At 49.8% G+C, this 10,885-nt stretch overlaps 1 pseudogene; it reads right to left on the reverse strand.

The window, feature by feature from the left end:
- Window positions 1–451: 451 nt before the first annotated feature.
- Window positions 452–543, reverse strand: LOC138380502 (small nucleolar RNA U13; annotated as a pseudogene).
- Window positions 544–10,885: the final 10,342 nt, after the last annotated feature.

The following is a 10,885-nucleotide window of genomic DNA, read 5'->3' on the forward strand; positions in this document are numbered from 1 at the left end:
TTCATCGCAATCTCCCCCCCCCCCGGACACACACACATAGAGACACACCCTCCCGGCAGGGAGCACCCTGAGTGGTCGTGCAGATGTCGCTGCTGCATGCGGCCTCCGCATGGGTTCGCTGGTTGACCAGATGTCTGGTCCTTGGGTGGTTGACCAGATGTCTGGTCTGTGGTTGTCATCCTGACAGGGAGGCTTCGGGACGGATTTGGTCTCTCTGGCCTCGCTGCCCCTAGGGATCACCCTGCGATCGGTATTCTTCTCGCGCGGGGCGAGGGGGCGCTCCGGAGCATTCCTCTCCTCTCGGAGTTTCTGTCTGCAGTCTCTCGACTTGCTCTCACTCCCCTACCCTGCTGTGTGACTTTCTTTTTGGTCCTTTCATTTTATCTATTCTCTCTTTGCCTTTTCCTGCCCGCCTTTCCGCTCCCCCCCCCCCCCCGGATTCATGGTTTCACGTCACGCGGGTGACGTGCCGACACACCAGGAGGCCCTTCTCACACGTGCGCGTGAACACGCAATCAACACGTTTATGAACTAGAAAGGGATCTGGTGTGACTTTGCTATTATTTCCCCTCCCCTCCTCCCCGCGCTGAGAATGAGTTTCCCCGGGCTCGTGTGCCCGCCTGGGAATCGGCTGCAGACGCCATGGCCCCGGGTCGACCACATGTTGCCCTGGGGTCCACCAGATGTCTCTGGCGAATTGGGGCCCTAGGGTGCTTGTGACGGTGTGGTCACTAGGTGTCGCTCTGGGCTCAGTATTCTTCCTTCTCGCTGTGACTTTGGTCTCTTTTTTTCGAAATTTCTTTCTTTCTTCCTCTTTTGCCCTGTTTCCATTTTCCCTTCTTAATCTCTTTCTCTCTTTTTGTTGCTTTTTTTCCACGGCAGATGGGTGATGTGTGTGTGGAGGAAACGCGGCGTCAGGGAGAAGACACATCTCACACGTGCTCGGGAACACCCGATCGTCACGCTTCTGAGTACCGACCGATGGATCTGGTCCCGAATTTTTTAATAGTTTTCTCCTCTCTCTCTCTCTCTCTCTCTCTCTCTCTCTCTCTCTCTCTCCCCCCCCCTTCCTTCTCTTTCCTTTCTCTCCCTTCCTTTCTTTCTTTCTCTCGCTCTCTCGCTCTCGCTCTTCTTTTCTTTCTGACAGAGTCTCTCGTTCTGTTGCCCTGGCTAGAGTGCCATGGCGTCAGCCTAGCTCACAGCAATCTCAAACTCCTGGGCTCAAGCGATCAGACTGCCTCAGCCTCCCGAGTAGCTGGGATTACAGGCATGTGCCAGCATGCCCAGCTAATTGGATATACGTGTGTGTGTGTGTGTGTGTGTGTGTGTGTATATATATATATATATTTTTTTTTTTTTTTTTTTGAAACAGAGTCTCACTCTGTTGCCCAGACTAGAGTGCCGTGGCGTCAGCCTAGCTCACAGCAACCTCAAACTCCTGGGCTCAAGCGATCCTACTGCCCCAGCCTCCCGAGTACCTGGGACTACAGGCATGCGCCACCGTGCCCGGCTAATATTTTTCTGTATATATTTTTAGATACTGTTTCTGTATATATTTTTAGATATATAGTTTCTTTCTATTTTTAGTAGAGATGGGGGTCTCGCTCTTGCTCAGGCTGGTCTCGAACTCCCGACCTTGAGCGATCCACCCGCCTCTACCTCCCAGAGTGCTAGGATTACAGGCGTGAGCCACCCCGCCTGGCGTGTACGTTCTGTATTCACAGCCAGACGGAAGGCAGGGAGAATGTTACCCTTTCAAAGCCCGCCCTGCTCGCCTCTCAGCCCACCGATGGCACTCTGAATCCCGTGGCATTCCTTCACTCAGCTGAATTCTTCAGCACCCGACCCCCCCCCCACCCCACCCCCGTGCCACGGGAGTTCGTTCTCATGGCAGAGCCATCGAGGCTGTTGCCACACGTGTTGTAGGTGCCTAGGCAGACTGTGCCCTGGCCCCGAGGAGGTACGGAACCGCCTATCGCCTCGGGAGGGAGGGACAAGATGTGTCCGTGTCCAAGGCGACGTCCTGTCGATCACGAGGAGGCCTGCAAAGGCTCGTATCTGCCAGGCATTGAGCCACATCACATGAAACACCGGTGTGTTCCTTCACTTAGGTGGTGTCGCGTGTTGATACTCACAGAGGATGATAAACCCACTCGCATGCCGGCTGAGCCCCCTGTGTCTCCTCCTCTATCCACTGAGGGAAAAAACCGCAACGAAAGGTAGAAAACCACAGGGGGGGGAAGACTGCCCGTCGCTCTCCCTATGTGACCGTCCGGAGTGCTCGTTCAGATGGGAGGAGGTGTGTTTGTGTGTGTGTGTGTGTTTCATTGATTTTGGTGCCATCTTTTCTCTGCAGCTGCGTCAGAGGACAGCGATTTTTCCGATTTTCACTCCGCTGAGTGAATTGCCTTTTGAAGAGAATGTCCACAGGAAGCCTACGGTCCTCCCGCGGGGGTGGCCCTCCTCTAGAAATGAATCTCGTTTCTTGAACGGAGGGGACTTGTTGACGCCATCATGCTTTCGGGACGACTTCTCAGACGCTAGCTTTGGACCGCAACATAGGTGCCCCCGACATTGCCTCAAGGGTTCCGTGGTGCCTCCTGTCAAGAGACCCCACCGACCGTCCCCAGCCTGCCCGCTCAAGGGAGCCGGGCCCCTTCTGATCTGTCCGCCCGCCGGTGAAGCTCCCTCCCGAGGGTCGGAAAGCCCACCTGTTTCCCAGTTCGGTTGAATGATGGGGCACCCGGGCAGGGCACTGGCACCGAGTGACTCCATTCTGAGTCTGTCTGCTCTGGGGGGCGGGGGCGGGGGCGGGGGCGGGGGCGGGGGCGGGTGGGGGGGCAGTTCCGTCTCGACCCGGTGGCCTCCTACCGACTGACTCGATGGGACGGACCATTCTCACTCAGGATCGTGTACCTTCTTGGCCTAGGCACATCCCGGCACTGAAAGCCACTTTTCGGGGACACTCTCCCACGTACAGATAGATGGCCTGCACGAGTGCTCTTCCTTTCTCGAAACACTGGAAATCTGTCCTCAATTTTACCTGACCTACCTGACGGTGTGTGATAAAGGAGCATAGAACCCTCAGCCACCCTCCACCTTCCCGCTGTCCCGAGAGACAGTGCCGAGCGTGAAATTCTATCCCTGACTCTCTGTGTCCACCGGAACGTGGCCTGACTGCAGTGACGTCAGCTACGTCAAGTCGTTCTCTGGGTAGGGAAAGAACTTAACCAGATAGGCCCTATCGGTCGCTTCTCTGTTCTGATAGTTTTGTGGCAGCCATTTCTTTCCCCCTCTCTTTTCTTTTTCTGTCTCTCTCCCCCACCCCCACCCCCAAATTCTTTCTACGAAGACGTTTAGGATGTCAGATTCTGGCCACATGCCCCCCCCTAGGCATACGGGGGCCAGCATAGACAAAGGTCTTCGGTACCAAGTGTTCATTCCACGGTGACAGATATTGCCACTCTTGTATTGACCAGGGCGAGATGGTGAGTGGGTCAACTCTGAAACTCCCTGTACTCTACTTCTCTCTTGGGTAGGTCCCTGCCCCAACCCTCCGGCTTCTAGCACACACCCAGGGGCACTCTCTCCTCTCTGGATAAAGTTCCAGATGATCCGATCCGCTCCGAGGAGGAAGGGGAGCTGGCCGGGCCACCCACTGTGCGCCCCACCCCCGTCAGTCATAGGGTCCGTTCTTTTCAGGATGACACCGGCAGCGGTTGCTGGGTGTCACCTAGCGGCCACTTTGATCAGACCTCGGGATCCGGAAAGTCAGGTGACGTTGGGAGTTTAAGAGCTGACTCCCGGGAGGTGTGGAGGGCGGGGAGGAGAGCACGGTCCGGACGGTCCCACCCTCTTCTTCCCGGGCCCGCAGCTCTGGGCCCGCCCGGGGCAGCCCTAGCCTCTAGCGGGTCTCCGCCCACCCGCCCTGTTGTCTGCGGGAGGCGCCCCTCCTCCCGCTCTCTGCCTCCTCCCGGGACCGTAGGCCTCTGCCCGTCGTCTTTTTTATTTTTATTTTTTCCCTTTTGTTTGTTTCTCTTTTATCTTGTGTTTTAGGCTTATCGAATATCATATCGTATAAAAACTTAAATCACAGAATGAATTATATTAAGTAACAAGATGTGGCTTTTTATCCTACGCCGAGAACGATGAATTTTTCTCTTCGTGTCCATTTTCCTGTCCTGGAAGAAATACAAAGTTGCTCGTGATACTTCCCCATCATCTTCCAGTTTCCCCGACTGTCAACACGATGTATTCGATCGTATATCTTTGTGTGTGCACGTGGGCGCCTGTACCTATTTCTTTTCGGCATCAGTCTCAGGTCTTTTGGCACCTAGGGGGGAAAAAGGAGAAACCAATAAAGGACAGAAAGACGTTCTGTCGTTTTACGCTCCCCACCACCACCACCACCACCACCACCACTTTTGGGAGCTTGTAGTCTGGCCTATGTCCCCAAGGCAGGTTAAATCTTTTCTTAAAACTCCCAAGTGGTCCCCTGCCCCGCCCCCCCCCCCCCAGGTGGGCGGCCGGCAGAGTTCACAGGCTTTGTTTTTGGCAGAGCCTGGACGATTGAAATAATTAACCACAATCAACGCTAAAGCTGAGAACCCCTCCCCCCCTCATTAAAAGCTCTGTATTTCTGCCTAGCCCTATGTTCGGGGAAATTCGGAGGCTTGAGATGGGAAGGTCTACCCTATTTTCTCCTTTACCGGCAAAATAGACTCTCTCTTTCCTTCCTCCTCAAACAGCTTGTCCTCGTTATTCGGCCTCGTGGGCAAGTGGCCGAGCTTTCGGTAACACCAAGTCTTCTAAGTTGTGTTGTGTTATCGGTCTTGTTTTCTTTCTTTTCTTTTCTTTTCTTTTCTTTTTTTTTTTTTTGAGACAGGATTTCTTTCACTCTGTCCTCTCCCAGGCCGCCTTGGCCTGATTGTAGCTCACAGCAAGCTCCAAATCCAGGGCTTAAGTGATCCTCTCTGCCTCAGCCTTCTGAGTAGCTGGGACTATAGGCAAATGCTGCCACACCCGCCATAATTTTTCTTTTTTTTTTTTTTGTTGGTAGAGATGAGGTCTCATCGTGTTACCCAGGCTGGTCTCCAGCTGCTGGGCTCAAGTCACGCTCCCGTCTCTGCCTCCCAAGTTGCGGGGATCACGGGCATGAGCCACCATGGCCAGCCAGGTTATTTAAAGGTGATCGCTTTGCTATCCTGATACAAAACCCCAAATGTGCGAGTTTAAGGCACCAGACGGAGGGAGTCCCCACACTACATCGTCACGAACATTGAGGGTGGCTCACGAAACAGCTGGGATGTGGCCACACAGTAGTGATCGAGGAGATATATTCTAGTGGGATAGCAGAAATATAGAATGTCCTGAAGACACTAAATGTCGGAATGCCACAGCAGTCAATGGCTGACAAACTTCCATTCCATCGTGTCATGGTAGGCGGCTTACTTTTCTCCTGCTCCCTCGGTATGATTAAGGCCTGACGTAGAAAATGTCTACGTCTCATCCAAATCCATCGAGACGATGGAAGGGGGAACTGGGAGAGGAATAAAGAAAAACAAGAGGGGGAGAAGGAGGAAACTGCCTCCCCTGCCCCCATGCTACCCAATTAATAAATGAAGAATGGGCCGGGCGCGGTGGCTCACGCCTGTAATCCTAGCACTCTGGGAGGCCGAGGCGGGTGGATTGCTCAAGGTCAGGAGTTCGAGACCAGCCTGAGCGAGACCCCGTCTCTACTAAAAATAGAAAGACATTATATGGACACCTAAAAATCTATATAGAAAAATTAGCCGGGCATAGTGGCGCATGCCTGTAGTCCCAGCTACTCGGGAGGCTGAGGCAGTAGGATCGCTTAAGCCCAGGAGTTTGAGGTTGCTGTGAGCTACGCCACGGCACTCACTCTAGCCTGGGCAACAAAGTGAGACTCTGTCTCAACAAAAAAAAAAAAAAAAATAAATGAAGAATGGCCTCTTCCCTCCTCTTCCCAACCCCTAACTATGCCTGGAGGTGTATCGTAGGCCTACAGTCCTAAGAAATGTACAACTACTGATAGTAATGGGAAGAAATGCAGTCTAATAGGTTTCTGTGCAGTGGGACACCTGGCCAGGGCACTTACGGTGAATGGAGCTTGCAGGGCGGGCGGGAGGTTGCTCTGGGTGAGTCTGTGAGTTGGCGGTGAGTGGTGAGTGAATGTGAAGGCCTAGGACATTACTTACTGTAGGTTTTCATAAACCCTGGACACTTAGGCCACACGACATTTACCTTTAGAAATTTCTTTCTTCAATAATACATTAACCTTAGCTTACTGTAAGTGTTTTCACTTCATAAACTTTTCCATGGTGGTTTGGCTTTTTTTTTTTTGTTTGTTTGTTTGTTTTTCTTTCTTTTAAACTTTTGGACTCTTTTGCAACACCACGACTTAAAACACAAATGCGTTGCACTGTTGTACACAGATATTTTCTTTCTCTGTGTCCTTATGTGTTCCGTAAGCTTTTTCCTACTTTTAAAGTTTTTATCGTTCTATGCACTTTTCAAAATAATAAAAACTAAAACGGGGGGGGGGGGTGGGAGAGGGAAGGAGAGAAATACACACACATGAATATGTTTCCCAAGTGAACTGAGGAAGGGGGCCGAGTCAAGGTTCTCAGGGAGCCACCAGTGATGAAACGGTCAGGCTCAGAATCAGCATTGCAGAGTGGCTGCAGAGCCGGGGGGCCTGGACTGGCTACCTGGACGACACTCCGTGTTTGGTAACTTGGCGAGTCATACATCCTCTTGAGCCTCAGCCTCTTCATCTGCAAATGCAGAAATCATGGTGCCTACCCCACAGGGATATTGTGCAGAGTGAAAAAGCAAATGCAGGCAAAGCCCACAGAAGCACGCGTGGTAAACAGTAAGCCTTTAATCGTGGTCACAGTCGTTGTTATAGGATCATCTTCCTATGTCCTTGTCTTTTAAAGATTAGCAGAACCTCCCAGAAGATGAGAATGGGCTCCCCCTGAGCAAGTCTCGGCTGTAAAGTCACAGGCATGTTGAGCATGTGGCACAGAAGGCAGAATAAAAACCTGATCCCGGAACATTATGTTCCTGCAGGACATGAAATCATTGAAGGTATGGGAAATCCTACCTCATATCCGTTTTACTAGAACACCTATGATTGCGTACGCACATGGACGCACGCGCACGCGCACCCCAAACTTTTTGAGCTTCACAAAACAGCGTAACCAAGGAACACACTATGATGCTTCTTAGCGATCTATTTAGGCCCAGGTTACTCGTCACTCTGAGCCTGCCTCCTTATCTGTCCAATGAGAATAGTGTTTGTCACAATTATCGTCATCGTCATCCTACCTAACGCTTCTGGTAAAATTGAAGTGTGAGAACACCCGCTAGACAGAAAATCCATGTTATCTCTCAATTTTTCTTCCTCCTGATTTCTATCTGAATCTGTGAGCTCGCTTTGGTTCACTTCGGTTTTTCAAGAGGCTCCGGTTACCTTCTCTCCCACCTATATCGGATTGGGTCTGACGGAAGAAAGAAGGAAAAAAAAAAAAAAAACATAGTAAAGAAAGCAGAACAACATTTGTTTCTGAAGCAACCGATCAAACATTGCTGATGAGCCGGTCTTTTCTATTTCAGTAAACCAAGGAGGCCTATTGTCACGAGGATGTGAGGGGCCCGGGTAAGATTGGATGATTACCCCTAAAGGAGACAAAGCAGACAGACTATGGCACATGTGATCTTAGCCAAGAGAATAAACAGTGACCTCTCTGCCGAGTTGGGCCTTAGCATACCAAAGGGAAATAAAGGTGTAATAGGATGCTCAATTTTTACTCTGGAAACAGAGGTTGGTTGGGCACTGAACTGAGAACACTGAATTTTTTACCCTCCTTGATATTCACATAGGCTTAGAGGAGGCAAAAAAAAAAAAAAAAAAAAAGAATACTGAGCCTATAAGTCATCCCTAAAACTCGGATTTTATGTTCCCTTGCCTTTTCATAACTGAGCAACACACAACATTAAAGAATGGACACAGGCCGGATGCGTTGGCTCAGGCCTGTAAACTTAGCACTCTGGGAGGCCGAGGCGGGAGGATCGCTCAAAGTCAGGAGTTCGAGACCAGCCCGAGCGAGAGTGAGACCCCCCGCCCCCGTCTCTACTAAAAATATAGAAAGAAATTGTCCAGACAACTAAAAATATATAGAAAAAAATTAGCCGGGCATGGTGGCACATGCCTGTGGTCCCAGCTCCTGGGGAGCCTGAGGCAGGAGGATCGACTGAGCCCAGGAGTTTGAGGTTGCTGTGAGCTAGGCTGACGCCACGGCACTCACTCTAGCCCGGGCAACAGAGTGAGACTCAGTCTCGGGGGGGGGGGGGGGACCCAAAAACAAACAAACAAACAAAAAAACTGGAAGGGACACAGACTTCCACAGGTTTGTGTGTGGCCCCTTTTACTTATTAACGCTACAGGACCTTAATTATTTGTGCTCTGAATCTGATATTCAAATTATCCTTGTGGCCAACGCGTTTGAACAGTAGATGGTAGGGGAAGAAGAGTTCACCTCCTGAATAGATGACAAGTAACGGGAGTACTGGTGAAATTACAAGTGGCTTACGTTTACACACTGAAAATCCCAGTTAGCCGCTACCATGAGTTCAAAGAAGAGATCTAAATTTCTGACCCTATGACCCTAAAAGATATTTCCTCCCATGGTGTCACAGATAAAAATAAAACTGCATCCTAGCACTTTGGGAAGCCTAGGGGGAAAGGATCGCTTGAGGCCAAGAGTTTGAAGTTGCAGTGATCTATGATGATGCTACTGCACTTTAGTCTGGGAAACAGAGTGAGGGCCCGTCAAAAGAAAAAAAAGAAAAAGACAAAAAGAAAGAGAGAGAGAGAGAGAGAGAGAGAGAGAGACAGAGACAGGAAGACACAAGGAAAGAAAGAAAGAGAGAAAGAAGAGAGGAGAAGAGAAGAGAAGCGTCAATCTATCCATTGCATTTTCTACCCTTTAGGTGACTGGGCTTCAGCAGGGTGATGTGATCTGACAAAGTTCATGTTGCTAAGAAATAAAGCACTGGAGTTCAAACTCTGAGTTTTCAAAATCCAGCATATCCCCCTACCCACCATACCGTGCCACCTCTGAGAGTGGATATCTCACAGAGGAGAGCTGTGGAGGCCATTCTTGGACAGACAGAGTCAAGTAGTGGAGACCATGGAGTCTCTGCTCTGCAGCCAGTCTAGAGACATATGGAGCCATTAACACTGCTTGTGAGGAAAATACCATGTCATAGGGAAACAGAAATATTTTCCGCCTTAGGCAGATACAATTTAGGAAAAGACCCGAAACCCCTCTTCTTCTAACAGTGCTTTCTGGTCAGATGCTGACCCCTTCGATTCACAGATTCAGATACATCATTCAATGCAAGCATTGTCAACAAGTCACTCTTTGCAGCTTTCTGAAATTTCTCGCATATAGCATACTTGTAAAGATGATCACTTATGTGAAGACACCACCCCTCCAGAAAAACAAAAACAAAACCAAAACAGAAGCCCACTTTTCTCTGCTGTGAAAATCAAGATCAGCTTTTATGAGATCCACTAAATTCACACAAGAAGTAAAATATAATCATACTGATATATGCAATTTTTCTCTTAGAACAGAATGCATGGTGCTCCTTATCGTCTCAGATACTGTCAACAGAAAGCACGCGGTGGATGAACAATCTCCGTGAGCTTTTCTACAGAGATGGGGTGGGGGTGTGTGTGTGTGTGTGTGATAAATAATGAGGGTTGAGGAGCAGATAAATGACTGGGGGAAAACAACAACAGCAACAACAACAAAAACCACTTCCTGGTTCCTCGATGCAAGCATTCATTTAAAGGGGATACTCGTATGTATACCTAGGTGGAAAGTGGAAGCAGCTTTAAAAAAAAAAAAAGAAAAATTGCTGCGAGCCCTGGTTATGATACGGCAATAAGCGCTAGCTCTTGGAAGGTGTAAAACATATTCACGGTGGCTTACGCCAATCTGGGATGTACAAAGACGAGCTTGAGCACCACCACCAACCAAAAATATGAATGAATACCTGGCTAGCGATCAGGATCAGACATAATAGAAAAGAAAAAGCTCCCAAGGCTAAAATAATGTGAACACGATTGACTCGTCCATGGAAAAGAACCCCAAATCACTGCAAAATAATTTAAAGAGTTTTATTCTGAGCCCAACGGCCGTGATCATGGCCCAGAGAGCTACGCCCAAGAAGCCTTGAGCAAGCGGACCCATTGTGGTGGGGTGGGTTACAGTTTGGCTTCATACATTTTAGGGAGACAGGAATTACATGTAAAATCACAAATCAAAACATGGAAGGGGTACATTGGTCTGGGCTGAAAAGGCAGGACATCTGGCAGTTGGGGGGGGGCGGGGGAGGGAGGGTGCGGTGTTTACAGGTTTACAGCTGGGTTTAAAGATTCTTTGATTTGCAATTGATGACATAAATGAACCTCTGCCTAAAGGCTTTGCATCATGTTTTCAGTTAAGGTAAGGAGGTCTGCTAATCACAGACAAGCCACTGGACAGTTTACCCAAAACTCAAGTGCCCTGTAGTTCAGTAAACGGTTGGCCTGCTAGATATGCGTTAAGCTTTGTCTTGCCTGGCCTTAGGCCCGTCGGACATTCAGTATCTCATTGTTATAAAATCTGACTCCATCAGGGAGGGGTGTCTGACTTCCCCTGTCCTTGCGGGGCAGCAGCTCAGGTTTAAGGGTTTTTCTAGGGTTCCCTGGGCCAACCACGGGACGGGTCAGCTGGCGGTGGCGGGCGGGGGGCGGCTTAAGATTTTATTTTAGTTCATAGACTCCAGAAATGGTGTTTCCCTGGCA

The sequence above is a fragment of the Eulemur rufifrons genome, unplaced genomic scaffold (assembly GCF_041146395.1).
Source record: "Eulemur rufifrons isolate Redbay unplaced genomic scaffold, OSU_ERuf_1 scaffold_492, whole genome shotgun sequence".
Lineage (NCBI taxonomy): Eukaryota > Metazoa > Chordata > Mammalia > Primates > Lemuridae > Eulemur > Eulemur rufifrons.